At 52.8% G+C, this 26,918-nt stretch overlaps 1 protein-coding gene across 2 annotated transcripts in view; it reads right to left on the bottom strand.

Moving 5' to 3' along the window:
• Window positions 1-26,918, bottom strand: part of LOC140386467 (retroviral integration site protein Fli-1 homolog) — a 264,866-nt gene that overhangs the window by 21,734 nt on the left and 216,214 nt on the right. The gene's annotated exons all lie outside the window — the stretch shown is intronic.

Genomic DNA, 26,918 nt, shown 5'->3' with positions numbered 1-26,918 from the left:
AGATCCCAGAGACTGAGAGAGAGATCCCAGACACTGAGAGAGAGATCCCAGAGACTGAGAGAGAGATCCCGGAGACTGAGAGAGAGGTCCCAGAGACTGAGAGTGAGATCCCAGAGACTGTGAGAGAGATCCCAGGGACTGAGAGAGAGATCCCGGAGACTGAGAGTGAGACCCAGAGACTGAGAGAGAGATCCCAGAGACTGAGAGAGAGATCCCGGAGACTGAGAGAGAGATCCCAGAGACTGAGAGAGAGATCCCGGAGACAGAGAGAGAGATCCCAGGGACTGAGAGAGAGATCCTAGAGACTGAGAGAGAGATCCCAGAGACTGAGAGAGAGATCCCAGAGACTGGGTGAGAGATCCCAGAGACTGAGAGTGAGATCCAGAGACTGAGAGTGAGATCCAGAGACTGAGAGTGAGATCCAGAGACTGAGAGTGAGATCCAGAGACTGAGAGTGAGACCCAGAGACTGAGAGAGATACCAGAGACTGACAGAGAGATCCTAGAGACTTAGGGACCCCAGAGACTGAGAGAGAGATCCCAGAGACTGAGAGAGAGATCCCAGAGACTGAACGAGAGATCCTGGAGACTGAGAGAGAGATCCCGAAGACTGAGAGAGAGATCCCAGAGACTGAGAGAGAGATCCCAGAGACTGAGAGAGAGATCCCAGAGACTGAGAGAGAGATCCCAGAGACTGAGAGAGAGATCCCAGAGACTGAGAGAGAGATCCCAGAGACTGAGAGAGAGATCCCAGAGACTGAGAGAGAGATCCCAGAGACTGAGAGAGAGATCCCAGAGACTGAGTGAGAGATCCCAGAGACTGAGAGAGAGATCCCAGAGACTGAGAGAGAGATCCCAGAGACCGCGAGTGAGTCACAGAGAGTGAGTGTGAGATCCAGGGACTGAGAGAGAGAGATCCAGGGACTGAGAGAGAGATCCAGGGACTGAGAGAGAGATCCAGGGACTGAGAGAGAGATCCAGGGACTGAGAGAGAGATCCCGGAGACTGAGAGAGAGATCCCGGAGACTGAGAGAGAGATTCCGGAGACTGAGAGAGAGATCCCGAAGACTGAGAGAGAGATCCCAGAGACTGAGAGAGACATCCCAGAGATTGAGAGAGAGATCCCAGAGACTGAGAGAGAGATCCCAGAGACTGAAAGAGAGATCCCAGAGACTGAGAGAGAGATCCCAGAGACTGAGAGAGAGATCCCAGAGACTGAGAGAGAGATCCCAGAGACTGAGAGAGAGATCCCAGAGACTGAGAGAGAGATCCCAGAGACTGAGAGAGAGATCCCGGAGACTGAGAGAGAGATCCCAGAGACCGCGAGTGAGTCACAGAGAGTGAGTGTGAGATCCAGGGACTGAGAGAGAGAGATCCAGGGACTGAGAGAGAGATCCAGGGACTGAGAGAGAGATCCAGGGACTGAGAGAGAGATCCCGGAGACTGAGAGAGAGATCCCAGAGACTGAGGGAGAGATCCCGGAGACTGAGAGAGAGATCCCAGAGACTGAGAGAGGGATCCCAGAGACTGAGAGAGAGATCCCAGAGACTGAGAGAGAGATCCCAGAGACTGAGAGAGAGATCCCAGAGACTGAGAGAGAGATCCCAGAGACAGAGAGTGAGACCCAGAGAGTGAGAGTGAGTTACAGGGACTGAGAGAGAGATCCAGGGACTGAGAGAGATCCCAGAGACTGAGAGAGAAATCCCAGAGACTGAGAGAAAGATCCCAGAGACTGAGAGGGATACACCAGAGACTGAGAGAGAGATCCCGGAGACTGGGAGAGAGATCCCGGAGACTGAGGGAGAGATCCCGGAGACTGAGAGTGAGACCCAGAGACTGAGAGTGAGACCCAGAGACTGAGAGTGAGACCCAGAGACTGAGAGTGAGACCCAGAGACTGAGAGAGAGATCCCAGAGACTGAGAGAGAGATCCCAGTGACTGAGAGAGAGATCCCAGAGACTGAGAGAGTGATCCCGGAGACTGAGAGAGAGGTCCCAGAGACTGAGAGTGAGATCCCAGAGACTGTGAGAGAGATCCCAGAGACTGTGAGAGAGATCCCAGAGACTGAGAGAGAGATCCCGGAGACTGAGAGTGAGACCCAGAGTCTGAGAGAGAGATCCCAGAGACTGAGAGAGAGATGCCAGAGACTGAGAGAGAGATCCCGGAGACTGAGAGAGAGATCCCGGAGACTGAGAGAGAGATCCCGGAGACTGAGAGAGAGATCCCGGAGACTGAGAGAGAGATCCCGGAGACTGAGAGAGAGATCCCAGAGACTGGGAGAGAGATCCTAGAGACTGAGAGAGAGATCCCAGAGACTGAGAGAGAGATCCCAGAGACTGGGTGAGAGATCCCAGAGACTGAGAGTGAGATCCAGAGACTGAGAGTGAGACCCAGAGACTGAGAGAGACAGCAGAGACTGAGAGAGAGATCCCAGAGACTGAACGAGAGATCCTGGAGACTGAGAGAGAGATCCCGGAGACTGAGAGAGAGATCCCGGAGACTGAGAGAGAGGTCCCAGAGACTGAGAGTGAGATCCCAGAGACTGTGAGAGAGATCCCAGAGACTGAGAGAGAGATCCCGGAGACTGAGAGTGAGACCCAGAGACTGAGAGAGAGATCCCAGAGACTGAGAGAGAGATCCCAGAGACTGAGAGAGAGATCCCAGAGACTGAGAGAGAGATCCCGGAGACTGAGAGAGAGATCCCGGAGACTGAGAGAGAGATCCCAGAGACTGAGAGAGAGATCCTAGAGACTGAGAGAGAGATCCCAGAGGCTGAGAGAGAGATCCCAGAGACTGGGTGAGAGATCCCAGAGACTGAGAGTGAGATCCAGAGACTCAGAGTGAGATCCAGAGACCCAGAGTGAGATCCAGAGACTGAGAGAGATCCCAGAGACTGGGTGAGAGATCCCAGAGACTGAGAGTGAGATCCAGAGACTCAGAGTGAGATCCAGAGACTGAGAGTGAGACCCAGAGACTGAGAGAGATACCAGAGACTGACAGAGAGATCCTAGAGACTTAGAGACCCCAGAGACTGAGAGAGAGATCCCGGAGACTGGGAGAGTGATCCCGGAGACTGAGCGAGAGATCCCAGAGACTGAGAGAGAGATCCCAGAGACTGAGAGAGAGATCCCAGAGACTGGGTGAGAGATCCCAGAGACTGAGAGAGAGATCCCAGAGACTGAGAGAGAGATCCCAGAGACTGAGAGAGAGATCCCAGAGACTGAGAGAGAGATCCCAGAGACTGAGAGAGAGATCCCAGAGACTGAGAGAGAGATCCCAGAGACTGAGAGAGAGATCCCAGAGACTGGGTGAGAGATCCCAGAGACTGAGAGTGAGATCCAGAGACTGAGAGTGAGATCCAGGGACTGAGAGAGAGATCCAGGGACTGAGAGAGTGATCCCGGAGACTGAGAGAGAGATCCCGGAGACTGAGAGAGAGATCCCGGAGACTGGGAGAGAGATCCCGGAGACTGAGAGAGAGATCCCAGAGACTGAGAGAGAGATCCCAGAGACTGAGAGAGAGATCCCAGAGACTGGGTGAGAGATCCCAGAGACTGAGAGTGAGATCCAGGGACTGAGAGTGAGATCCAGGGACTGAGAGTGAGATCCAGGGACCGAGAGAGAGATCCAGGGACTGAGAGAGAGATCCAGGGACTGAGAGTGAGATCCAGGGACTGAGAGAGAGATCCAGGGACTGAGAGAGTGATCCCGGAGACTGAGAGAGAGATCCCGGAGACTGAGAGAGAGATCCCGGAGACTGGGAGAGAGATCCCGGAGACTGAGAGAGAGATCCCAGAGACTGAGAGAGAGATCCCAGAGACTAAGAGAGAGGTCCCAGAGACAGGGAGAGAGATCCCGGAGACTGAGAGAGGGTTCCCGAAGACTGAGAGAGAGATCCCAGAGACATAGAGAGAGATCCCAGAGGCTGAGAGAGAGATCCCAGAGACTGAGAGAGAGATCCCAGAGACTGAGAGAGAGATCCCAGAGACTGAGAGTGAGACCCAGAGACTGAGAGAGAGTTCCCGGAGACTGAGAGAGAGATCCCAGAGACTGAGAGAGAGATCCCAGAGACTGAGAGAGAGATCCCAGAGACTGAGAGAGAGATCCCAGAGACTGAGAGAGAGATCCCAGAGACTGAGAGAGAGATCCCGGAGACTGAGAGAGAGATCCCGGAGACTGGGAGAGAGATCCCGGAGACTGAGAGAGAGATCCCAGAGACTGAGAGAGAGATCCCAGACACTGAGAGAGAGATCCCGGAGACTGAGAGAGAGATCCCGGAGACTGAGAGAGAGGTCCCAGAGACTGAGAGTGAGATCCCAGAGACTGTGAGAGAGATCCCAGAGACTGAGAGAGAGATCCCGGAGACTGAGAGTGAGACCCAGAGACTGAGAGAGATCCCAGAGACTGAGAGAGAGATCCCGGAGACTGAGAGAGAGATCCCAGAGACTGAGAGAGAGATCCCGGAGACTGAGAGAGAGATCCCGGAGACTGAGAGAGAGATCCCGGAGACTGAGAGAGAGATCCCGGAGACTGAGAGAGAGATCCCAGAGACTGAGAGAGAGATCCCAGAGACTGAGAGAGAGATCCCAGAGATTGAGAGAGAGATCCCAGAGATTGAGAGTGAGATCCCAGAGACTGAGAGAGAGATCCCAGAGACTGAAAGAGAGATCCCTGAGACTGAGAGAGAGATCCCAGAGACTGAGAGAGAGATCCCAGAGACCGCGAGTGAGTCACAGAGAGTGAGTGTGAGATCCAGGGACTGAGAGAGAGAGATCCAGGGACTGAGAGAGAGATCCAGGGACTGAGAGAGAGATCCAGGGACTGAGAGAGAGATCCCGGAGACTGAGAGAGAGATCCCGGAGACTGAGAGAGAGATCCCAGAGACTGAGAGAGAGATCCTAGAGACTGAGAGAGAGGTCCCAGAGACTGAGAGAGAGATCCCAGAGACTGGGTGAGAGATCCCAGAGACTGAGAGTGAGATCCAGAGACTGAGAGTGAGATCCAGAGACTGAGAGTGAGATCCAGAGACTGAGAGTGAGATCCAGAGACTGAGAGTGAGACCCAGAGACTGAGAGAGATACCAAAGACTGACAGAGAGATCCTAGAGACCTAGAGACCCCAGAGACTGAGAGAGAGATCCCAGAGACTGAGAAAGAGATCCCAGAGACTGAACGAGAGATCCTGGAGACTGAGAGAGAGATCCTGGAGACTGAGAGAGAGATCCCGGAGACTGAGAGAGAGATCCCAGAGACTGAGAGAGAGATTCCAGAGACTGAGAGAGATCCCAGAGACTGAGAGAGAGATCCCAGAGACTGAGAGAGAGATCCCAGAGACTGGGAGAGATATACCAGAGGCTGAGACAGATATACCAGAGACTGAGAGAGAGATCCCAGAGACTGAGAGAGAGATCCCAGAGATTGAGAGTGAGATCCCAGAGACTGAGCGAGGGATCCCAGAGACTGAGAGAGAGATCCCAGAGACTGAGTTGAAGATGCCAGAGACTGTGAGGGAGATCCCAGAGACTGAGAGGGAGATCCCAGAGACTGAGAGAGAGATCCCGGAGACTGAGAGAGAGATCCCAGAGACTGAGAGAGAGATCCCAGAGACTGAGTTGAAGATCCCAGAGACTGAGAGGGAGATCCCAGAGACTGAGAGGGAGATCTCAGAGACTGAGAGAGAGATCCCGGAGACTGAGAGAGAGATCCCAGAGACTGAGAGAGAGATCCCGGAGACTGAGAGTGAGACCCAGAGACTGAGAGAGAGATCCCAGAGACTGAGAGAGAGATCCCAGAGACTGAGAGAGAGATCCCAGAGACTGAGAGAGAGATCCCAGAGACTGAGAGAGAGATCCCAGAGACTGAGAGAGAGATCCCAGAGAATGAGAGAGAGATCCCAGAGACTTAGAGACCCCAGAGATTGAGAGAGAGTTCCCGGAAGACAGAGAGAGAGATCCCAGAGACTGAGAGAGAGATCCCAGAGACTGAGAGAGAGATCCCAGAGACTGAGAGAGAGATCCCAGAGACTGAGAGAGAGATCCCAGAGACTGAGAGAGAGATCCCAGAGACAGAGAGTGAGACCCAGAGAGTGAGAGTGAGATACAGGGACTGAGGGAGAGATCCAGGGACTGAGAGAGATCCCAGAGACTGAGAGAGAAATCCCAGAGACTGAGAGAAAGATCCCAGAGACTGAGAGGGATACACCAGAGACTGAGAGAGAGATCCCGGAGACTGGGAGAGAGATCCCGGAGACTGAGGGAGAGATCCCGGAGACTGAGAGTGAGACCCAGAGACTGAGAGTGAGACCCAGAGACTGAGAGAGAGATCCCAGAGACTGAGAGAGAGATCCCGGAGACTGAGAGAGAGATCCCGGAGACTGAGAGAGAGATCCTAGAGACTGAGAGAGAGGTCCCAGAGACTGAGAGAGAGGTCCCAGAGACTGAGAGAGAGATCCCAGAGACTGGGTGAGAGATCCCAGAGACTGAGAGTGAGATCCAGAGACTGAGAGTGAGATCCAGAGACTGAGAGTGAGATCCAGAGACTGAGAGTGAGACCCAGAGACTGAGAGAGATACCAAAGACTGACAGAGAGATCCTAGAGACCTAGAGACCCCAGAGACTGAGAGAGAGATCCCAGAGACTGAGAAAGAGATCCCAGAGACTGAACGAGAGATCCTGGAGACTGAGAGTGAGACCCAGAGACTGAGAGAGAGATCCCAGAGACTGAGAGAGAGATCCCAGAGACTGAGAGAGAGATCCCAGAGACTGAGAGAGAGATCCCGGAGACTGAGAGAGAGATCCCGGAGACTGAGAGAGAGATCCCAGAGACTGAGAGAGAGATCCTAGAGACTGAGAGAGAGATCCCAGAGGCTGAGAGAGAGATCCCAGAGACTGGGTGAGAGATCCCAGAGACTGAGAGTGAGATCCAGAGACTCAGAGTGAGATCCAGAGACCCAGAGTGAGATCCAGAGACTGAGAGAGATCCCAGAGACTGGGTGAGAGATCCCAGAGACTGAGAGTGAGATCCAGAGACTCAGAGTGAGATCCAGAGACTGAGAGTGAGACCCAGAGACTGAGAGAGATACCAGAGACTGACAGAGAGATCCTAGAGACTTAGAGACCCCAGAGACTGAGAGAGAGATCCCGGAGACTGGGAGAGTGATCCCGGAGACTGAGCGAGAGATCCCAGAGACTGAGAGAGAGATCCCAGAGACTGAGAGAGAGATCCCAGAGACTGGGTGAGAGATCCCAGAGACTGAGAGAGAGATCCCAGAGACTGAGAGAGAGATCCCAGAGACTGAGAGAGAGATCCCAGAGACTGAGAGAGAGATCCCAGAGACTGAGAGAGAGATCCCAGAGACTGAGAGAGAGATCCCAGAGACTGAGAGAGAGATCCCAGAGACTGGGTGAGAGATCCCAGAGACTGAGAGTGAGATCCAGAGACTGAGAGTGAGATCCAGGGACTGAGAGAGAGATCCAGGGACTGAGAGAGTGATCCCGGAGACTGAGAGAGAGATCCCGGAGACTGAGAGAGAGATCCCGGAGACTGGGAGAGAGATCCCGGAGACTGAGAGAGAGATCCCAGAGACTGAGAGAGAGATCCCAGAGACTGAGAGAGAGATCCCAGAGACTGGGTGAGAGATCCCAGAGACTGAGAGTGAGATCCAGGGACTGAGAGTGAGATCCAGGGACTGAGAGTGAGATCCAGGGACCGAGAGAGAGATCCAGGGACTGAGAGAGAGATCCAGGGACTGAGAGTGAGATCCAGGGACTGAGAGAGAGATCCAGGGACTGAGAGAGTGATCCCGGAGACTGAGAGAGAGATCCCGGAGACTGAGAGAGAGATCCCGGAGACTGGGAGAGAGATCCCGGAGACTGAGAGAGAGATCCCAGAGACTGAGAGAGAGATCCCAGAGACTAAGAGAGAGGTCCCAGAGACAGGGAGAGAGATCCCGGAGACTGAGAGAGGGTTCCCGAAGACTGAGAGAGAGATCCCAGAGACATAGAGAGAGATCCCAGAGGCTGAGAGAGAGATCCCAGAGACTGAGAGAGAGATCCCAGAGACTGAGAGAGAGATCCCAGAGACTGAGAGTGAGACCCAGAGACTGAGAGAGAGTTCCCGGAGACTGAGAGAGAGATCCCAGAGACTGAGAGAGAGATCCCAGAGACTGAGAGAGAGATCCCAGAGACTGAGAGAGAGATCCCAGAGACTGAGAGAGAGATCCCAGAGACTGAGAGAGAGATCCCGGAGACTGAGAGAGAGATCCCGGAGACTGGGAGAGAGATCCCGGAGACTGAGAGAGAGATCCCAGAGACTGAGAGAGAGATCCCAGACACTGAGAGAGAGATCCCGGAGACTGAGAGAGAGATCCCGGAGACTGAGAGAGAGGTCCCAGAGACTGAGAGTGAGATCCCAGAGACTGTGAGAGAGATCCCAGAGACTGAGAGAGAGATCCCGGAGACTGAGAGTGAGACCCAGAGACTGAGAGAGATCCCAGAGACTGAGAGAGAGATCCCGGAGACTGAGAGAGAGATCCCAGAGACTGAGAGAGAGATCCCGGAGACTGAGAGAGAGATCCCGGAGACTGAGAGAGAGATCCCGGAGACTGAGAGAGAGATCCCGGAGACTGAGAGAGAGATCCCAGAGACTGAGAGAGAGATCCCAGAGACTGAGAGAGAGATCCCAGAGATTGAGAGAGAGATCCCAGAGATTGAGAGTGAGATCCCAGAGACTGAGAGAGAGATCCCAGAGACTGAAAGAGAGATCCCTGAGACTGAGAGAGAGATCCCAGAGACTGAGAGAGAGATCCCAGAGACCGCGAGTGAGTCACAGAGAGTGAGTGTGAGATCCAGGGACTGAGAGAGAGAGATCCAGGGACTGAGAGAGAGATCCAGGGACTGAGAGAGAGATCCAGGGACTGAGAGAGAGATCCCGGAGACTGAGAGAGAGATCCCGGAGACTGAGAGAGAGATCCCAGAGACTGAGAGAGAGATCCTAGAGACTGAGAGAGAGGTCCCAGAGACTGAGAGAGAGATCCCAGAGACTGGGTGAGAGATCCCAGAGACTGAGAGTGAGATCCAGAGACTGAGAGTGAGATCCAGAGACTGAGAGTGAGATCCAGAGACTGAGAGTGAGATCCAGAGACTGAGAGTGAGACCCAGAGACTGAGAGAGATACCAAAGACTGACAGAGAGATCCTAGAGACCTAGAGACCCCAGAGACTGAGAGAGAGATCCCAGAGACTGAGAAAGAGATCCCAGAGACTGAACGAGAGATCCTGGAGACTGAGAGAGAGATCCTGGAGACTGAGAGAGAGATCCCGGAGACTGAGAGAGAGATCCCAGAGACTGAGAGAGAGATTCCAGAGACTGAGAGAGATCCCAGAGACTGAGAGAGAGATCCCAGAGACTGAGAGAGAGATCCCAGAGACTGGGAGAGATATACCAGAGGCTGAGACAGATATACCAGAGACTGAGAGAGAGATCCCAGAGACTGAGAGAGAGATCCCAGAGATTGAGAGTGAGATCCCAGAGACTGAGCGAGGGATCCCAGAGACTGAGAGAGAGATCCCAGAGACTGAGTTGAAGATGCCAGAGACTGTGAGGGAGATCCCAGAGACTGAGAGGGAGATCCCAGAGACTGAGAGAGAGATCCCGGAGACTGAGAGAGAGATCCCAGAGACTGAGAGAGAGATCCCAGAGACTGAGTTGAAGATCCCAGAGACTGAGAGGGAGATCCCAGAGACTGAGAGGGAGATCTCAGAGACTGAGAGAGAGATCCCGGAGACTGAGAGAGAGATCCCAGAGACTGAGAGAGAGATCCCGGAGACTGAGAGTGAGACCCAGAGACTGAGAGAGAGATCCCAGAGACTGAGAGAGAGATCCCAGAGACTGAGAGAGAGATCCCAGAGACTGAGAGAGAGATCCCAGAGACTGAGAGAGAGATCCCAGAGACTGAGAGAGAGATCCCAGAGAATGAGAGAGAGATCCCAGAGACTTAGAGACCCCAGAGATTGAGAGAGAGTTCCCGGAAGACAGAGAGAGAGATCCCAGAGACTGAGAGAGAGATCCCAGAGACTGAGAGAGAGATCCCAGAGACTGAGAGAGAGATCCCAGAGACTGAGAGAGAGATCCCAGAGACTGAGAGAGAGATCCCAGAGACAGAGAGTGAGACCCAGAGAGTGAGAGTGAGATACAGGGACTGAGGGAGAGATCCAGGGACTGAGAGAGATCCCAGAGACTGAGAGAGAAATCCCAGAGACTGAGAGAAAGATCCCAGAGACTGAGAGGGATACACCAGAGACTGAGAGAGAGATCCCGGAGACTGGGAGAGAGATCCCGGAGACTGAGGGAGAGATCCCGGAGACTGAGAGTGAGACCCAGAGACTGAGAGTGAGACCCAGAGACTGAGAGAGAGATCCCAGAGACTGAGAGAGAGATCCCGGAGACTGAGAGAGAGATCCCGGAGACTGAGAGAGAGATCCTAGAGACTGAGAGAGAGGTCCCAGAGACTGAGAGAGAGGTCCCAGAGACTGAGAGAGAGATCCCAGAGACTGGGTGAGAGATCCCAGAGACTGAGAGTGAGATCCAGAGACTGAGAGTGAGATCCAGAGACTGAGAGTGAGATCCAGAGACTGAGAGTGAGACCCAGAGACTGAGAGAGATACCAAAGACTGACAGAGAGATCCTAGAGACCTAGAGACCCCAGAGACTGAGAGAGAGATCCCAGAGACTGAGAAAGAGATCCCAGAGACTGAACGAGAGATCCTGGAGACTGAGAGAGAGATCCTGGAGACTGAGAGAGAGATCCCGGAGACTGAGAGAGAGATCCCAGAGACTGAGAGAGAGATTCCAGAGACTGAGAGAGATCCCAGAGACTGAGAGAGAGATCCCAGAGACTGAGAGAGAGATCCCAGAGACTGGGAGAGATATACCAGAGGCTGAGACAGATATACCAGAGACTGAGAGAGAGATCCCAGAGACTGAGAGAGAGATCCCAGAGATTGAGAGTGAGATCCCAGAGACTGAGCGAGGGATCCCAGAGACTGAGAGAGAGATCCCAGAGACTGAGTTGAAGATCCCAGAGACTGAGAGGGAGATCCCAGAGACTGAGAGGGAGATCCCAGAGACTGAGAGAGAGATCCCGGAGACTGAGAGAGAGATCCCAGAGACTGAGAGAGAGATCCCAGAGACTGAGTTGAAGATCCCAGAGACTGAGAGGGAGATCCCAGAGACTGAGAGGGAGATCTCAGAGACTGAGAGAGAGATCCCGGAGACTGAGAGAGAGATCCCAGAGACTGAGAGAGAGATCCCGGAGACTGAGAGTGAGACCCAGAGAATGAGAGAGAGATCCCAGAGACTGAGAGAGAGATCCCAGAGACTGAGAGAGAGATCCCAGAGACTGAGAGAGAGATCCCAGAGACTGAGAGAGAGATCCCAGAGACTGAGAGAGAGATCCCAGAGACTTAGAGACCCCAGAGATTGAGAGAGAGTTCCCGGAAGACAGAGAGAGAGATCCCAGAGACTGAGAGAGAGATCCCAGAGACTGAGAGAGAGATCCCACAGACTGAGAGAGAGATCCCAGAGACTGAGAGAGAGATCCCAGAGACAGAGAGTGAGACCCAGAGAGTGAGAGTGAGATACAGGGACTGAGGGAGAGATCCAGGGACTGAGAGAGATCCCAGAGACTGAGAGAGAAATCCCAGAGACTGAGAGAAAGATCCCAGAGACTGAGAGTGATACACCAGAGACTGAGAGAGAGATCCCGGAGACTGGGAGAGAGATCCCGGAGACTGAGGGAGAGATCCCGGAGACTGAGAGTGAGACCCAGAGACTGAGAGTGAGACCCAGAGACTGAGAGAGAGATCCCAGAGACTGAGAGAGAGATACCAGTGACTGAGAGAGATATCCCAGAGACTGAGAGAGTGATCCCGGAGACTGAGAGAGAGGTCCCAGAGACTGAGAGTGAGATCCCAGAGACTGTGAGAGAGATCCCAGAGACTGAGAGAGAGATCCCGGAGACTGAGAGTGAGATCCAGAGACTGAGAGAGAGATCCCAGAGACTGAGAGAGAGATCCCAGAGACTGAGAGAGAGATCCCAGAGACTGAGAGAGAGATCCCGGAGACTGAGAGAGAGATCCCGGAGACTGAGAGAGAGATCCCGGAGACTGAGAGAGAGATCCCGGAGACTGAGAGAGAGATCCCAGAGACTGAGAGAGAGATCCTAGAGACTGAGAGAGAGATCCCAGAGACTGAGAGAGAGATCCCAGAGACTGGGTGAGAGATCCCAGAGACTGAGAGTGAGATCCAGAGACTGAGAGTGAGACCCAGAGACTGAGAGAGACAGCAGAGACTGACAGAGAGATCCTAGAGACTTAGAGACCCCAGAGACTGAGAGAGAGACCCCAGAGACTGAGAGAGAGATCACAGAGACTGAACGAGAGATCCCAGAGACTGAGAAAGAGATCCCGGAGACTGAGAGAGAGGTCCCAGAGACTGAGAGTGAGATCCCAGAGACTGTGAGAGAGATCCCAGAGACTGAGAGAGAGATCCCGGAGACTGAGAGTGAGACCCAGAGACTGAGAGAGAGATCCCAGAGACTGAGAGAGAGATCCCAGAGACTGAGAGAGAGATCCCGGAGACTGAGAGAGAGATCCCGGAGACTGAGAGAGAGATCCCAGAGACTGAGAGAGAGATCCTAGAGACTGAGAGAGAGATCCCAGAGACTGAGAGAGAGATCCCAGAGACTGGGTGAGAGATCCCAGAGACTGAGAGAGAGATCCCAGAGACTGAGAGAGAGATCCCAGAGACTGAGAGAGAGATCCCAGAGACTGAGAGAGAGATCCCAGAGACTGAGAGAGAGATCCCAGAGACTGAGAGAGATCCCAGAGACTGAGAGAGAGATCCCAGAGACCGCGAGTGAGACACAGAGAGTGAGAGTGAGATCCAGAGACTGAGAGTGAGACCCAGAGACTGAGAGAGATACCAGAGACTGACAGAGAGATCCTAGAGACTTTGAGACCCCAGAGACTCAGAGAGAGATCCCAGAGACTGAGAGAGAGATCCCAGAGACTGAGAGAGAGATCCCGGAGACTGAACGAGAGATCCCGGAGACTGAGAGAGAGATCCCAGAGACTGAGAGAGAGATCCCAGAGACTGAGAGAGAGATCCCAGAGACTGAGAGAGAGATCCCAGAGACTGAGAGAGAGATCCGAGAGACTGAGAGAGAGATCCCAGAGACTGAGAGAGAGATCCCAGAGACTGAGAGAGAGATCCCAGAGACTGAGAGAGAGATCCCAGAGACTGAGAGAGAGATCCCAGAGACCGCGAGTGAGACACAGAGAGTGAGAGTGAGATCCAGAGACCGAGAGAGAGATCCAGGGACTGAGAGAGAGATCCAGGGACTGAGAGTGAGATCCAGGGACTGAGAGAGAGATCCCAGAGACTGAGAGAGAGATCCCAGAGACTGAGAGAGAGATCCCAGAGACTGAGAGAGAGATCCCGGAGACTGAGAGAGAGATCCCGGAGACTGAGAGAGAGATCCCGGAGACTGAGAGAGAGATCCCAGAGACTGAGAGAGAGATCCCAGAGACTGAGAGAGAGATCCCAGAGACTGAGAGAGAGATCCCGGAGACTGAGAGAGAGATCCCGGAGACTGAGAGAGAGATCCCGGAGACTGAGAGAGAGATCCCGGAGACTGGGAGAGAGATCCCAGAGACTGAGAGAGAGATCCCAGAGACTGAGAGAGAGATCCCAGAGACTGAGAGAGAGATCCTAGAGACTGAGAGAGAGATCCCAGAGACTGAGAGAGAGATCCCAGAGACTGGGTGAGAGATCCCAGAGACTGAGAGTGAGATCCAGAGACTGAGAGTGAGACCCAGAGACTGAGAGAGGCAGCAGAGACTGACAGAGAGATCCTAGTGACTTAGAGACCCCAGAGACTGAGAGAGAGACCCCAGAGACTGAGAGAGAGATCCCAGAGACTGAACGAGAGATCCTAGAGACTTAGAGACCCCAGAGACTGAGAGAGAGATCCCAGAGACTGAGAGAGAGATCCCAGAGACTGAGAGAGAGATCCCGGAGACTGAACGAGAGATCCTGGAGACTGAGAGAGAGATCCCAGAGACTGAGAGAGAGATCCCAGAGACTGAGAGAGAGATCCCAGAGACTGAGAGAGAGATCCCAGAGACTGAGAGAGAGATCCCAGAGACTGAGAGAGAGATCCCAGAGACTGAGAGAGAGATCCGAGAGACTGAGAGAGAGATCCCAGAGACTGAGAGAGAGATCCCAGAGACTGAGAGAGAGATCCCAGAGACCGCGAGTGAGACACAGAGAGTGAGAGTGAGATCCAGGGACCGAGAGAGAGATCCAGGGACTGAGAGAGAGATCCAGGGACTGAGAGTGAGATCCAGGGACTGAGAGAGAGATCCAGGGACTGAGAGAGTGATCCCGGAGACTGAGAGAGAGATCCCGGAGACTGAGAGAGAGATCCCGGAGACTGGGAGAGAGATCCCGGAGACTGAGAGAGAGATCCCAGAGACTGAGAGAGAGATCCCAGAGACTGAGAGAGAGATCCCAGAGACTGGGTGCGAGATCCCAGAGACTGAGAGAGAGGTCCTAGAGACTGAGAGAGAGATCCCAGAGACTGAGAGAGAGATCCCAGAGACTGGGTGAGAGATCCCAGAGACTGAGAGTGAGATCCAGAGACTGAGAGTGAGAGCCAGAGACTGAGAGTGAGATCCAGAGACTGAGAGTGAGATCCAGAGACTGAGAGTGAGATCCAGAGACTGAGAGTGAGATCCAGAGACTGAGAGTGAGATCCAGAGACTGAGAGTGAGACCCAGAGACTGAGAGAGATACCAGAGACTGACAGAGAGATCCTAGAGACTAAGAGACCCCAGAGACTGAGAGAGAGATCCCAGAGACTGAGAGAGAGATCCCAGAGACTGAACGAGAAATCCCGGAGACTGAGAGAGAGATCCCAGAGACTGAGAGAGAGATCCCGGAGACTGAGAGAGAGATCCCGGAGACTGAGAGAGAGATCCCAGAGACTGAGAGAGAGATCCCAGAGACTGAGAGAGAGATCCTGGAGACTGAGAGAGAGATCCCAGAGACTGAGAGTGAGATCCCAGACACTGAGAGAGAGATCCCAGAGACTGAGAGAGAGATCCCGGAGACTGAGAGAGAGATCCCAGAGACTGGATGAGAGATCCCAGAGACTGAGAGTGAGATCCAGAGACTGAGAGTGAGATCCAGAGACTGAGAGTGAGATCCAGAGACTGAGAGAGAGATCCCAGAGACTGAGAGAGAGATCCCAGAGACTGAGAGAGAGATCCCGGAGACTGAGAGAGAGATCCCGGAGACTGAGAGAGAGATCCCGGAGACTGAGAGAGAGATCCCGGAGACTGAGAGAGAGATCCCAGAGACTGAGAGAGAGATCCTAGAGACTGAGAGAGAGATCCCAGAGACTGAGAGAGAGATCCCAGAGACTGGGTGAGAGATCCCAGAGACTGAGAGTGAGATCCAGAGACTGAGAGTGAGACCCAGAGACTGAGAGAGACAGCAGAGACTGACAGAGAGATCCTAGAGACTTAGAGACCCCAGAGACTGAGAGAGAGACCCCAGAGACTGAGAGAGAGATCCCGGAGACTGAGAGAGAGATCCCGGAGACTGAGAGAGAGATCCCAGAGACTGAGAGAGAGATCCTAGAGACTGAGAGAGAGATCCCAGAGACTGAGAGAGAGATCCCAGAGACTGGGTGAGAGATCCCAGAGACTGAGAGTGAGATCCAGAGACTGAGAGTGAGACCCAGAGACTGAGAGAGACAGCAGAGACTGACAGAGAGATCCTAGAGACTTAGAGACCCCAGAGACTGAGAGAGAGACCCCAGAGACTGAGAGAGAGATCCCGGAGACTGAACGAGAGATCCTGGAGACTGAGAGAGAGATCCCAGAGACTGAGAGAGAGATCCCGGAGACTGAGAGAGAGGTCCCAGAGACTGAGAGTGAGATCCCAGAGACTGTGAGAGAGATCCCAGAGACTGAGAGAGAGATCCCGGAGACTGAGAGTGAGACCCAGAGACTGAGAGAGAGATCCCAGAGACTGAGAGAGAGATCCCAGAGACTGAGAGAGAGATCCCGGAGACTGAGAGAGAGATCCCGGAGACTGAGAGAGAGATCCCAGAGACTGAGAGAGAGATCCTAGAGACTGAGAGAGAGATCCCAGAGACTGAGAGAGAGATCCCAGAGACTGAGAGAGAGATCCCAGAGACTGAGAGAGAGATCCTGGAGACTGAGAGAGAGATCCCAGAGACTGAGAGAGAGATCCCAGAGACTGAGAGAGAGATCCCGGAGACTGAGAGAGAGATCCCAGAGACTGGATGAGAGATCCCAGAGACTGAGAGTGAGATCCAGAGACTGAGAGTGAGATCCAGAGACTGAGAGTGAGATCCAGAGACTGAGAGTGAGATCCAGAGACTGAGAGTGAGATCCAGAGACTGAGAGTGAGATCCAGAGACTGAGAGTGAGACCCAGAGACTGAGAGAGATACCAGAGACTGAGAGAAAGATCCCAGAGACTGAGAGAGAGATCCCAGACACTGAGAGAGAGATCCCAGAGACTGAGAGAGAGATCCCGGAGACTGAGAGAGAGGTCCCAGAGACTGAGAGTGAGATCCCAGAGACTGAGAGTGAGATCCCAGAGACTGTGAGTGAGATCCAGAGACTGAGAGTGAGATCCAGAGACTGAGAGTGAGATCCAGAGACTGAGAGTGAGATCCAGAGACTGAGAGTGAGATCCAGAGACTGAGAGTGAGATCCAGAGACTGAGAGTGAGATCCAGAGACTGAGAGTGAGACCCAGAGACTGAGAGAGATACCAGAGACTGAGAGAAAGATCCCAGAGACTGAGAGAGAGATCCCAGACACTGAGAGAGAGATCCCAGAGACTGAGAGAGAGATCCCGGAGACTGAGAGAGAGGTCCCAGAGACTGAGAGTGAGATCCCAGAGACTGAGAGTGAGATCCCAGAGACTGTGAGAGAGATCCCAGTGACTGAGAGAGAGATCCCAGAGACAGCGAGAGAGATCCCGGAAACTGAGAGAGAGATCCCGGAGACTGAGAGAGAGATCCCGGAGACTGAGAGAGAGATCCCAGAGACTGAGAGTGAGATCCAGAGACTGAGAGAGAGATCCCAGAGACTGAGAGAGAGATCCCGGAGACTGAGAGTAAGACCCAGAGACTGAGAGAGAGATCCCAGAGACTGAGAGAGAGATCCCAGAGACTGAGAGAGAGATCCCAGAGACTGAGAGAGAGATCCCAGAGACTGAGAGAGAGATCCCAGAGACTGAGAGAGAGATCCCGGAGACTGAGAGAGAGATCCCGGAGACTGAGAGAGAGATCCCGGAGACTGAGAGAGAGATCCCGGAGACTGAGAGAGAGATCCCAGAGACTGAGAGAGAGATCCTAGAGACTGAGAGAGAGATCCCAGAGACTGGGTGAGAGATTCCCAGAGACTGAGAGTGAGATCCAGAGACTGAGAGTGAGATCCAGAGACTGAGAGTGAGATCCAGAGACTGAGAGTGAGATCCAGAGACTGAGAGTGAGACCCAGAGACTGAGAGTGAGACCCAGAGACTGACAGAGAGATCCTAGAGACTTAGAGATCCCAGAGACTGAGAGAGAGATCCCAGAGACTGAGAGAGAGATCGCAGAGACTGAGAGAGAGATCCCAGAGACCGCGTGTGAGACACAGAGAGTGAGAGAGAGATCCAGGGACTGAGAGAGAGATCCAGGGACTGAGAGAGAGATCCAGGGACTGAGAGAGAGATCCAGGGACTGAGAGAGAGATCCAGGGACTGAGAGAGAGATCCAGGGACTGAGAGAGAGATCCAGGGACTGAGAGAGAGATCCCAGAGACTGAGAGAGAGAGATCCCAGAGACTTAGAGACCCCAGAGACTGAGAGTGAGACCCCAGAGACTGAGAGTGAGACCCCAGAGATTGAGAGTGAGACCCCAGAGATTGAGAGTGAGACCCCAGAGATTGAGAGTGAGACCCCAGAGATTGAGAGAGAGACCCCAGAGACTGAGGGAGAGATCCCAGAGACTGAGAGAGAGATCCCAGAGACTGAGAGAGAGATCCCAGAGACAGAGAGTGAGACCCAGAGAGTGAGAGTGAGATCCAGGGACTGGGAGAGAGATCCAGGGACTGGGACAGAGATCCAGGGACTGAGAGAGAGATCCCAGAGACTGAGAGAGAGATCCCAGAGATTTAGAGACCCCAGAGACTGAGAGAGAGACCCCAGAGATTGAGAGAGAGACTCCAGAGACTGAGGGAGAGATCCCGGAGACTGAGAGTGAGACCCAGAGACTGAGAGTGAGACCCAGAGACTGAGAGAGAGATCCCAGAGACTGAGAGAGAGATCCCAGTGACTGAGAGAGATATCCCAGAGACTGAGAGAGTGATCCCGGAGACTGAGAGAGAGGTCCCAGAGACTGAGAGTGAGATCCCAGAGACTGTGAGAGAGATCCCAGAGACTGAGAGAGAGATCCCGGAGACTGAGAGTGAGACCCAGAGACTGAGAGAGAGATCCCAGAGACTGAGAGAGAGATCCCAGAGACTGAGAGAGAGATCCCAGAGACTGAGAGAGAGATCCCGGAGACTGAGAGAGAGATCCCGGAGACTGAGAGAGAGATCCCGGAGACTGAGAGAGAGATCCCGGAGACTGAGAGAGAGATCCCAGAGACTGAGAGAGAGATCCTAGAGACTGAGAGAGAGATCCCAGAGACTGAGAGAGAGATCCCAGAGACTGGGTGAGAGATCCCAGAGACTGAGAGTGAGATCCAGAGACTGAGAGTGAGACCCAGAGACTGAGAGAGACAGCAGAGACTGACAGAGAGATCCTAGAGACTTAGAGACCCCAGAGACTGAGAGAGAGACCCCAGAGACTGAGAGAGAGATCACAGAGACTGAACGAGAGATCCCAGAGACTGAGAAAGAGATCCCGGAGACTGAGAGAGAGGTCCCAGAGACTGAGAGTGAGATCCCAGAGACTGTGAGAGAGATCCCAGAGACTGAGAGAGAGATCCCGGAGACTGAGAGTGAGACCCAGAGACTGAGAGAGAGATCCCAGAGACTGAGAGAGAGATCCCAGAGACTGAGAGAGAGATCCCGGAGACTGAGAGAGAGATCCCGGAGACTGAGAGAGAGATCCCAGAGACTGAGAGAGAGATCCTAGAGACTGAGAGAGAGATCCCAGAGACTGAGAGAGAGATCCCAGAGACTGGGTGAGAGATCCCAGAGACTGAGAGAGAGATCCCAGAGACTGAGAGAGAGATCCCAGAGACTGAGAGAGAGATCCCAGAGACTGAGAGAGAGATCCCAGAGACTGAGAGAGAGATCCCAGAGACTGAGAGAGAGATCCCAGAGACTGAGAGAGATCCCAGAGACTGAGAGAGAGATCCCAGAGACCGCGAGTGAGACACAGAGAGTGAGAGTGAGATCCAGAGACTGAGAGTGAGACCCAGAGACTGAGAGAGATACCAGAGACTGACAGAGAGATCCTAGAGACTTTGAGACCCCAGAGACTCAGAGAGAGATCCCAGAGACTGAGAGAGAGATCCCAGAGACTGAGAGAGAGATCCCGGAGACTGAACGAGAGATCCCGGAGACTGAGAGAGAGATCCCAGAGACTGAGAGAGAGATCCCAGAGACTGAGAGAGAGATCCCAGAGACTGAGAGAGAGATCCCAGAGACTGAGAGAGAGATCCCAGAGACTGAGAGAGAGATCCCAGAGACTGAGAGAGAGATCCCAGAGACTGAGAGAGAGATCCCAGAGACTGAGAGAGAGATCCCAGAGACTGAGAGAGAGATCCCAGAGACTGAGAGAGAGATCCCAGAGACCGCGAGTGAGACACAGAGAGTGAGAGTGAGATCCAGGGACCGAGAGAGAGATCCAGGGACTGAGAGAGAGATCCAGGGACTGAGAGTGAGATCCAGGGACTGAGAGAGAGATCCCAGAGACTGAGAGAGAGATCCCAGAGACTGAGAGAGAGATCCCAGAGACTGAGAGAGAGATCCCGGAGACTGAGAGAGAGATCCCGGAGACTGAGAGAGAGATCCCGGAGACTGAGAGAGAGATCCCAGAGACTGAGAGAGAGATCCCAGAGACTGAGAGAGAGATCCCAGAGACTGAGAGAGAGATCCCGGAGACTGAGAGAGAGATCCCGGAGACTGAGAGAGAGATCCCGGAGACTGAGAGAGAGATCCCGGAGACTGAGAGAGAGATCCCAGAGACTGAGAGAGAGATCCCAGAGACTGAGAGAGAGATCCCAGAGACTGAGAGAGAGATCCTAGAGACTGAGAGAGAGATCCCAGAGACTGAGAGAGAGATCCCAGAGACTGGGTGAGAGATCCCAGAGACTGAGAGTGAGATCCAGAGACTGAGAGTGAGACCCAGAGACTGAGAGAGGCAGCAGAGACTGACAGAGAGATCCTAGAGACTTTGAGACCCCAGAGACTGAGAGAGAGACCCCAGAGACTGAACGAGAGATCCTAGAGACTTAGAGACCCCAGAGACTGAGAGAGAGATCCCAGAGACTGAGAGAGAGATCCCAGAGACTGAGAGAGAGATCCCGGAGACTGAACGAGAGATCCTGGAGACTGAGAGAGAGATCCCAGAGACTGAGAGAGAGATCCCAGAGACTGAGAGAGAGATCCCAGAGACTGAGAGAGAGATCCCAGAGACTGAGAGAGAGATCCCAGAGACTGAGAGAGAGATCCCAGAGACTGAGAGAGAGATCCCAGAGACTGAGAGAGAGATCCCAGAGACTGAGAGAGAGATCCCAGAGACCGCGAGTGAGACACAGAGAGTGAGAGTGAGATCCAGGGACCGAGAGAGAGATCCAGGGACTGAGAGAGAGATCCAGGGACTGAGAGTGAGATCCAGGGACTGAGAGAGAGATCCCAGAGACTGAGAGAGAGATCCCAGAGACTGAGAGAGAGATCCCAGAGACTGAGAGAGAGATCCCGGAGACTGAGAGAGAGATCCCGGAGACTGAGAGAGAGATCCCGGAGACTGAGAGAGAGATCCCAGAGACTGAGAGAGAGATCCCAGAGACTGAGAGAGAGATCCCAGAGACTGAGAGAGAGATCCCGGAGACTGAGAGAGAGATCCCGGAGACTGAGAGAGAGATCCCGGAGACTGAGAGAGAGATCCCGGAGACTGAGAGAGAGATCCCAGAGACTGAGAGAGAGATCCCAGAGACTGAGAGAGAGATCCCAGAGACTGAGAGAGAGATCCTAGAGACTGAGAGAGAGATCCCAGAGACTGAGAGAGAGATCCCAGAGACTGGGTGAGAGATCCCAGAGACTGAGAGTGAGATCCAGAGACTGAGAGTGAGACCCAGAGACTGAGAGAGGCAGCAGAGACTGACAGAGAGATCCTAGAGACTTAGAGACCCCAGAGACTGAGAGAGAGACCCCAGAGACTGAGAGAGAGATCCCAGAGACTGAACGAGAGATCCTAGAGACTTAGAGACCCCAGAGACTGAGAGAGAGATCCCAGAGACTGAGAGAGAGATCCCAGAGACTGAGAGAGAGATCCCGGAGACTGAACGAGAGATCCTGGAGACTGAGAGAGAGATCCCAGAGACTGAGAGAGAGATCCCAGAGACTGAGAGAGAGATCCCAGAGACTGAGAGAGAGATCCCAGAGACTGAGAGAGAGATCCCAGAGACTGAGAGAGAGATCCCAGAGACTGAGAGAGAGATCCGAGAGACTGAGAGAGAGATCCCAGAGACTGAGAGAGAGATCCCAGAGACTGAGAGAGAGATCCCAGAGACCGCGAGTGAGACACAGAGAGTGAGAGTGAGATCCAGGGACCGAGAGAGAGATCCAGGGACTGAGAGAGAGATCCAGGGACTGAGAGTGAGATCCAGGGACTGAGAGAGAGATCCAGGGACTGAGAGAGTGATCCCGGAGACTGAGAGAGAGATCCCGGAGACTGAGAGAGAGATCCCGGAGACTGGGAGAGAGATCCCGGAGACTGAGAGAGAGATCCCAGAGACTGAGAGAGAGATCCCAGAGACTGAGAGAGAGATCCCAGAGACTGGGTGCGAGATCCCAGAGACTGAGAGAGAGGTCCTAGAGACTGAGAGAGAAATCCCAGAGACTGAGAGAGAGATCCCAGAGACTGGGTGAGAGATCCCAGAGACTGAGAGTGAGATCCAGAGACTGAGAGTGAGAGCCAGAGACTGAGAGTGAGATCCAGAGACTGAGAGTGAGATCCAGAGACTGAGAGTGAGATCCAGAGACTGAGAGTGAGATCCAGAGACTGAGAGTGAGACCCAGAGACTGAGAGAGATACCAGAGACTGACAGAGAGATCCTAGAGACTAAGAGACCCCAGAGACTGAGAGAGAGATCCCAGAGACTGAGAGAGAGATCCCAGAGACTGAACGAGAGATCCCGGAGACTGAGAGAGAGATCCCAGAGACTGAGAGAGAGATCCCGGAGACTGAGAGAGAGATCCCGGAGACTGAGAGAGAGATCCCAGAGACTGAGAGAGAGATCCCAGAGACTGAGAGAGAGATCCTGGAGACTGAGAGAGAGATCCCAGAGACTGAGAGTGAGATCCCAGACACTGAGAGAGAGATCCCAGAGACTGAGAGAGAGATCCCGGAGACTGAGAGAGAGATCCCAGAGACTGGATGAGAGATCCCAGAGACTGAGAGTGAGATCCAGAGACTGAGAGTGAGATCCAGAGACTGAGAGTGAGATCCAGAGACTGAGAGAGAGATCCCAGAGACTGAGAGAGAGATCCCAGAGACTGAGAGAGAGATCCCGGAGACTGAGAGAGAGATCCCGGAGACTGAGAGAGAGATCCCGGAGACTGAGAGAGAGATCCCGGAGACTGAGAGAGAGATCCCAGAGACTGAGAGAGAGATCCTAGAGACTGAGAGAGAGATCCCAGAGACTGAGAGAGAGATCCCAGAGACTGGGTGAGAGATCCCAGAGACTGAGAGTGAGATCCAGAGACTGAGAGTGAGACCCAGAGACTGAGAGAGACAGCAGAGACTGACAGAGAGATCCTAGAGACTTAGAGACCCCAGAGACTGAGAGAGAGACCCCAGAGACTGAGAGAGAGATCCCGGAGACTGAGAGAGAGATCCCGGAGACTGAGAGAGAGATCCCAGAGACTGAGAGAGAGATCCTAGAGACTGAGAGAGAGATCCCAGAGACTGAGAGAGAGATCCCAGAGACTGGGTGAGAGATCCCAGAGACTGAGAGTGAGATCCAGAGACTGAGAGTGAGACCCAGAGACTGAGAGAGACAGCAGAGACTGACAGAGAGATCCTAGAGACTTAGAGACCCCAGAGACTGAGAGAGAGACCCCAGAGACTGAGAGAGAGATCCCAGAGACTGAACGAGAGATCCTGGAGACTGAGAGAGAGATCCCAGAGACTGAGAGAGAGATCCCGGAGACTGAGAGAGAGGTCCCAGAGACTGAGAGTGAGATCCCAGAGACTGTGAGAGAGATCCCAGAGACTGAGAGAGAGATCCCGGAGACTGAGAGTGAGACCCAGAGACTGAGAGAGAGATCCCAGAGACTGAGAGAGAGATCCCAGAGACTGAGAGAGAGATCCCGGAGACTGAGAGAGAGATCCCGGAGACTGAGAGAGAGGTCCCAGAGACTGAGAGAGAGATCCTAGAGACTGAGAGAGAGATCCCAGAGACTGAGAGAGAGATCCCAGAGACTGAGAGAGAGATCCCAGAGACTGAGAGAGAGATCCTGGAGACTGAGAGAGAGATCCCAGAGACTGAGAGAGAGATCCCAGAGACTGAGAGAGAGATCCCGGAGACTGAGAGAGAGATCCCAGAGACTGGATGAGAGATCCCAGAGACTGAGAGTGAGATCCAGAGACTGAGAGTGAGATCCAGAGACTGAGAGTGAGATCCAGAGACTGAGAGTGAGATCCAGAGACTGAGAGTGAGATCCAGAGACTGAGAGTGAGATCCAGAGACTGAGAGTGAGATCCAGAGACTGAGAGTGAGACCCAGAGACTGAGAGAGATACCAGAGACTGAGAGAAAGATCCCAGAGACTGAGAGAGAGATCCCAGACACTGAGAGAGAGATCCCAGAGACTGAGAGAGAGATCCCGGAGACTGAGAGAGAGGTCCCAGAGACTGAGAGTGAGATCCCAGAGACTGAGAGTGAGATCCCAGAGACTGTGAGAGAGATCCCAGTGACTGAGAGAGAGATCCCAGAGACAGCGAGAGAGATCCCGGAAACTGAGAGAGAGATCCCGGAGACTGAGAGAGAGATCCCGGAGACTGAGAGAGAGATCCCAGAGACTGAGAGTGAGATCCAGAGACTGAGAGAGAGATCCCAGAGACTGAGAGAGAGATCCCGGAGACTGAGAGTAAGACCCAGAGACTGAGAGAGAGATCCCAGAGACTGAGAGAGAGATCCCAGAGACTGAGAGAGAGATCCCAGAGACTGAGAGAGAGATCCCAGAGACTGAGAGAGAGATCCCAGAGACTGAGAGAGAGATCCCGGAGACTGAGAGAGAGATCCCGGAGACTGAGAGAGAGATCCCGGAGACTGAGAGAGAGATCCCGGAGACTGAGAGAGAGATCCCAGAGACTGAGAGAGAGATCCTAGAGACTGAGAGAGAGATCCCAGAGACTGGGTGAGAGATTCCCAGAGACTGAGAGTGAGATCCAGAGACTGAGAGTGAGATCCAGAGACTGAGAGTGAGATCCAGAGACTGAGAGTGAGATCCAGAGACTGAGAGTGAGACCCAGAGACTGAGAGTGAGACCCAGAGACTGACAGAGAGATCCTAGAGACTTAGAGATCCCAGAGACTGAGAGAGAGATCCCAGAGACTGAGAGAGAGATCCCAGAGACTGAGAGAGAGATCCCAGAGACCGCGAGTGAGACACAGAGAGTGAGAGAGAGATCCAGGGACTGAGAGAGAGATCCAGGGACTGAGAGAGAGATCCAGGGACTGAGAGAGAGATCCAGGGACTGAGAGAGAGATCCAGGGACTGAGAGAGAGATCCAGGGACTGAGAGAGAGATCCAGGGACTGAGAGAGAGATCCAGGGACTGAGAGAGAGATCCCAGAGACTGAGAGAGAGAGATCCCAGAGACTTAGAGACCCCAGAGACTGAGAGTGAGACCCCAGAGACTGAGAGTGAGACCCCAGAGATTGAGAGTGAGACCCCAGAGATTGAGAGTGAGACCCCAGAGATTGAGAGTGAGACCCCAGAGATTGAGAGAGAGACCCCAGAGACTGAGGGAGAGATCCCAGAGACTGAGAGAGAGATCCCAGAGACTGAGAGAGAGATCCCAGAGACTGAGAGAGAGATCCCAGAGACAGAGAGTGAGACCCAGAGAGTGAGAGTGAGATCCAGGGACTGGGAGAGAGATCCAGGGACTGAGAGAGAGATCCCAGAGACTGAGAGAGAGATCCCAGAGATTTAGAGACCCCAGAGACTGAGAGAGAGACCCCAGAGATTGAGAGAGAGACTCCAGAGACTGAGGGAGAGATCCCGGAGACTGAGAGTGAGACCCAGAGACTGAGAGTGAGATCCAGGGACTGAGTGAGAAACACAGAGACTGAGAAAGACGCCAGAGAATGATGCATCCCGGGGACTGAGTGGAAGATCCCGGAGACTGACATATTCCCCTCCCCTCAAGGATTAATGCGTGTTTTCTGTTTAGTTTTTGTGTGGATGTGTTTGTGCGTTTATGTACCTATTTGTTTGTGTGAGTGTTTACCTGACTGTATGTGTATCTGTGGGAGGGTGTGTGTGTGTTTGTGTGAGTGTGTGATTGTGTGTAATTGTATGAGTGTGTGTGATTGTGTGCTTTGTGATTATGTGATTTGACTGCGTGTGTTTATGAGCTTGTGTGTTTGATTGTGTGTTAGTGTGCTGTGATTTTGTATATGTGTATGTCTGTGTGACTGTTGTATGTTTGTGTGTGTGTATCTGTGTGAGCATGTGTGTGTTTTTGTATGTGTGTGAGTGTGTGTGTGTGCGATTGTGTGGATGTGTGTGTGTTTGAGAGTGTTTATGTGTTTCGTGATTATGTGTTAGATTGCATGTTTTTATGTGTTTGTGTGTAGTGTGCGTGTGATTTTGTGTTCCTGTAAAAGTGTGTTTGTGTGTGAGTGTGTGTGTCTGTGTGAATGTGTGTGAGTTTGTGTTTCTGTGTGAGCGAGTGTTTGTGTATCTGAGTGTGTGTTTGTGTGAATGTATGTGTGTCGTATTTTTGTGTCTGTGTGAATGTGTGTTTGTGCGGCTGTGTTTGTTGTGTATCTGTGTGAATGTTGGTTTTGTGTTTGTGTGTCTGTGTGTGTGTGTCTGTTTATGTGTCCGTGTAAGTGTGTTTGTGTGACTGTGTGTTTATGTGTCTGTGAGTGTGTTTGTGGTTCTGTGTATGTGTGCATTTGTGTGTGCGTTTGTGCGAGTATCTGTTTGTGTGAGTGAGTATTTGCGTGAGTGTGTGAATGTGTGCTTGTTAATTTATGAGTGTGTGTTTGTGTGTGTCTGTGTTTGTATGATTATGTGATTGTATTTGTGTGCAATTGTATGATTGTGTGTTTTTGCGATTGTGGATTTGTGGGTCTGTGAGTGTGTTTGTGTTTGTGTGAGTGTGTGAGTGTATGTGTACCTGTGTGTCTGTGCAAGTGTGTGTATGTTTGTGTGTGTGTGTGTGTGTATTTTGTGTGAGTGTGTATATTTGTGTGATTGTGTGTTCATGTATGTATGTTTGTGCAATTATGTATTTGTGTGTCTGTGTGAGTGTTTATGTGGCTGTGTGAGTGTTTGTGTCTGTTTGTGTGTCTCTGTAAGTATGATTGTGTAAGTGAGTGTGTGTTTGTGTGCTTGTGTGAATGTGTTTGTGGGTGCATTTGTGATT

Source organism: Scyliorhinus torazame, chromosome 12 (assembly GCF_047496885.1).
Source record: "Scyliorhinus torazame isolate Kashiwa2021f chromosome 12, sScyTor2.1, whole genome shotgun sequence".
Taxonomy (NCBI): Eukaryota; Metazoa; Chordata; class Chondrichthyes; order Carcharhiniformes; family Scyliorhinidae; genus Scyliorhinus; species Scyliorhinus torazame.
Note: the sequence above shows the minus strand (reverse complement) of the source record. Positions and strands in the feature narration are given on the sequence as shown.